Below are 3,900 nucleotides of genomic sequence, written 5' to 3'. Positions count from 1 at the left end.
AACACTACATAACCAACAAAAGGTTTTCCCACATGAATTGTATGGCTGAGGTTGGGAATGTCTAAAAAGTTGATGGAACTTAACCTTCTGACCTGTCAGATGTCAGTATCTGATTGTCAAAGTAAGGATGGGACTAATTCTTCAGTTTGAGTACTACATTTTTTTTGAACTGTTATGAAACCTGTTGTCAAAACCTTGCATGAAATGTGGAATCCCATGAAATTCAATGTTTAAATCACAGGTATGATTTTTTACATTTGCGAGTAGAGGTGGATGGTGCGACCATCACCAATTCTCGTGCCCTTTAAGGAGTTTTTATCAGTATGTCTGTGGAATCAGATACCTGTTCAATGAAGTGACTGTGCTCTCATATCACATATCACAGCCCCAGGTTATGATTTGACATGTGGTTATGATTCAACAAGTGGGTCATTGAGAATGTGTTGCAAGAAGGAGAAGCAGAACTGTCAAAGACATAACTGCTTGTGGAATTACTGAAAGAGTTTATTCAGTTTTTGTGTGTCAGTGTAAATTTCAGCTGGAATGAATACCAAAAGGTTAGTTAATCTAACAGTATTTTGGAATATCACTAGTATGCTTCTGATAACTGCACTTGGCACAGGTGAGTTTTTATGAGTTTGTTATACCTTTTTAGAAGTGGCTACGTTCTCCAAACTCATCAAACAAATGCAACCATTTACTATGGAGACAGAGAATCAATTATTGCTATCACGATTACCCATGCAGTTACTGTTAATGAAATATGCAGTGAAAATGCAATAATTCTATCTTGATACTTTTCTCAACCATTGTGCATGCAAGCTCATAATGAAAATTCTCACCTATCCCTTTTCAGATGCTTAACAAAAAACAAAGCTTATGTTTTAATATGGATAGAAACCTTCTCATAAATGTCACAATCATAGGGGTTGACCCATAGACCAGGGGTATTTTTGACATGTCAGAGCCCAAATTGCTGAATTTATGTCATCATTTATTGTGCTAAAGTACTAAAGCTTCTTATTGTATTCACAGTGTCAGTTCTACATATGTTAAAGTTGAATCATATTTACAGAAGAAATCTATCTTACTGGTTGTTATTTCTGTGATTGTTTTTGTGTTTAAAGATAGATAAACTTTCTTCTTTATCCAGACCAATGTATTCCTCTGAGCGTGATACAGTCTCCAGCAGAAATCACTGTCACGGCTGGAGCTAATATCAAGCTATTCTGTGCATGGAACTATGACTGCAAAGCTGAAAGAGTAACAATTGAGTGGTCGAAAGATGGAGAAAGGCTTCAACCATTCCAGACAGTCGACGGGCAAGTGAGAAATGGGACCACTGCATTTAACTTCACTAACATTAAGGCAAATGACACCGGGGTGTACATATGTAAAATAAAAGTGGTCATCCCAGTGCTGGAAGGGTGTGATGGAAATGGAACCATCCTGACTGTTGATGGCAAGTTCTGCATTTTGCTCCTTATTTGGAAAAAATAAAATATCACACAATGGTAATTGTTCAGTATGGAAATGAATGCGACAAAGTGCACCTGTTGTGAGAATGCCTGTATAGATTTATCTGAGTAAAACTAGTGCCTGTCTACTATGAGCATACTAGCAATGCTACTCATAATGGGGATTCTGTGATGTAAAGTGTAACCTAAAATGTGTTACAGCCTATGTATTATTTATGTATTTCATTTTGTAATGCCAATTGCAGCTTCAAATTTCATCAGGAAAAGACAAATAATGACCATTGACTATGTATGCCTTGTGGCTATAATTAATGTGTTTCTTGTTTATGTCATTTTTCTCACCCTCCCTTGGTCTTTCACAGGCTCAGTGGCAAAAACAACTTTGATTCCTCAGTCAGTCTTGATTGGCGCAGTGTGTGGTGGTACTCTGATAATTTTCTTGGTTTCCCTGTGTGTATGTCAGTGGAAGTCTGTCAGACACAGAAGATTGGCCCAACATACCTATGCAAACACCTCAGAAGGTAGAATGCAGTAACTAAATTAATCCAAGCTATAAAAATATGTAAAATGTAAAATAAATCAAGTGAATTGGACAACCAATGAAACTGCAACAGTCCCAAAACTTAGCCTACTTAATTATCCACTGAATCACTAAAATGTTCCAAAATTGTTGCACTCTTGCTGTTTCCATTGTATTGTGCAATCCATGATCATTTTGGATAAAGTTGCCATGACTAATTTTTTGAATGTGAAGACTCAGTTAATACAAACAAGCTTTAATGCATAGTATAACTCTCAATTAATTAATTAAATATACCTTACCAAAACATTTCAGACACAGAAGGCATTCAGTGTGACTTATCTAAAAGATTGTAGGGAACAGTTTTCGTAATAACAGTATATTTTTGTGAAATATTTTACTTTGGTACATTAGCTCAGCAGTGAGTTAAAATATTGCCAAAATGTATATGTCTGAATATCACAAGGAGGAGCATGTTATTTCTCATACCATTTCTGTGTTAATAATTTTATGTGCACAGTGAATAGAGTAACATTTGCTAACATTTGTCATTAAAATCCACAAGGCAGAGGTGTTTAGTAGAGAAAAATGTTTCCTGGAAAGTTAAAGTGATAATGTTTGGGGTAAATGCGGTTCTTACCAAATCCTAAAACCCAACTTTTTTCTTTTTTTTTCAACAGGGTATGTGGACAAACGTAAAAGGTAATTGTTTGAAAATATTTGTTATGTTAAAAATGTATTGCAAATTCCACAGACAGCAAAGTATGCTGAAAAAAATATTCACAAATTAAGAAATCAGTTTACAACGTTAAAAGCATACTTAATAAATTACGAAATATAGCCATTGCCTATTCACTCAGTTGCCACTTTATTAAGTACACCTGCTCGATAATGCAAATAGCCTGCTCTTCCAAACAGTGAATCATGTGGCCACAACTCAATTTATAAAGCATGCAGACATAGTGAAGAGGTTTAGTCCTGTTCAATCAAACATTAGAATGGGCAAGATGTGTGATCTAAATTACTTTTACTGTGGTATGGTTGTTGGTGCCAGATGTGGTGATTTGATCACACTGGGTCCATTCTTGTCGCTCAAAACAGGAAGATTAGGCCACAGTGGGCATGTGATTGGAAAAATGTCACCTCTTCTGACGAATCTTGATTTCTGCTACAACATAGCAATGGTAGGGTGAGAATTGGGTGTAATCAGTATGAATGCATAGATACATCCTTATCACTGTCAATAGTGCCGGCTGATGGTTGTGGCTGTGTAATGGTGTGGGGAATGTTTCCATGGCACACATCAGGTCCCTTAATACCAACTGAACATCATTTCAATGCTACAGCATACCAAAACATTGTTGCTGACCATGCTTATCCCTTTATGGCCACATTCTCCCCTTTTTAAAATGGATACTTCCAGCAGGATAATGCACCATGTCACAAAACAGGCATCCTCTCAGATAGGGATGGGTACGTGTAATGGATCGGTTACTTGCCGGATATGTGCCTAATAGATCTTTTTTTCTCAAAAAGGCTATGTATGTTGTGAACTCTCTCAGCCAACGGGGGGTTGAGTGACGGAAGAACCAGCACGGTGAGGCAGAGGTAGTGTTTAACAAAAAAGGTCTTTAATAATTGTAATGAGTGGGGGTAGGGGTAGGGGGAGCCAAAAACAACTAAAAAGTCTTCCCGGTCGGGGTATCAGTGCTCCGCTCCAGGTCTTCACAGCCTCTTCTGGAGAGAAACGAAAAAAGAAGTGGGTTAAGGGGGGGACAGGGCGTGGTCAGCCCGATCCGGGTCCGGTTCCGGTTCCTTGCTCCGGCTGCCGGCTGGTGATCCTCCGTTTCAAGCGAGTTGGCCCACGGCCGCTTCCAGTCTGTTCCCGGGGTAGAGTCGTCC

Source organism: Anguilla anguilla, chromosome 7 (genome assembly GCF_013347855.1).
Source record: "Anguilla anguilla isolate fAngAng1 chromosome 7, fAngAng1.pri, whole genome shotgun sequence".
NCBI classification, from domain to species: domain Eukaryota; kingdom Metazoa; phylum Chordata; class Actinopteri; order Anguilliformes; family Anguillidae; genus Anguilla; species Anguilla anguilla.
The sequence above is the reverse complement of the archived record's forward strand: the minus strand, read 5'-3'. Positions refer to the sequence as shown.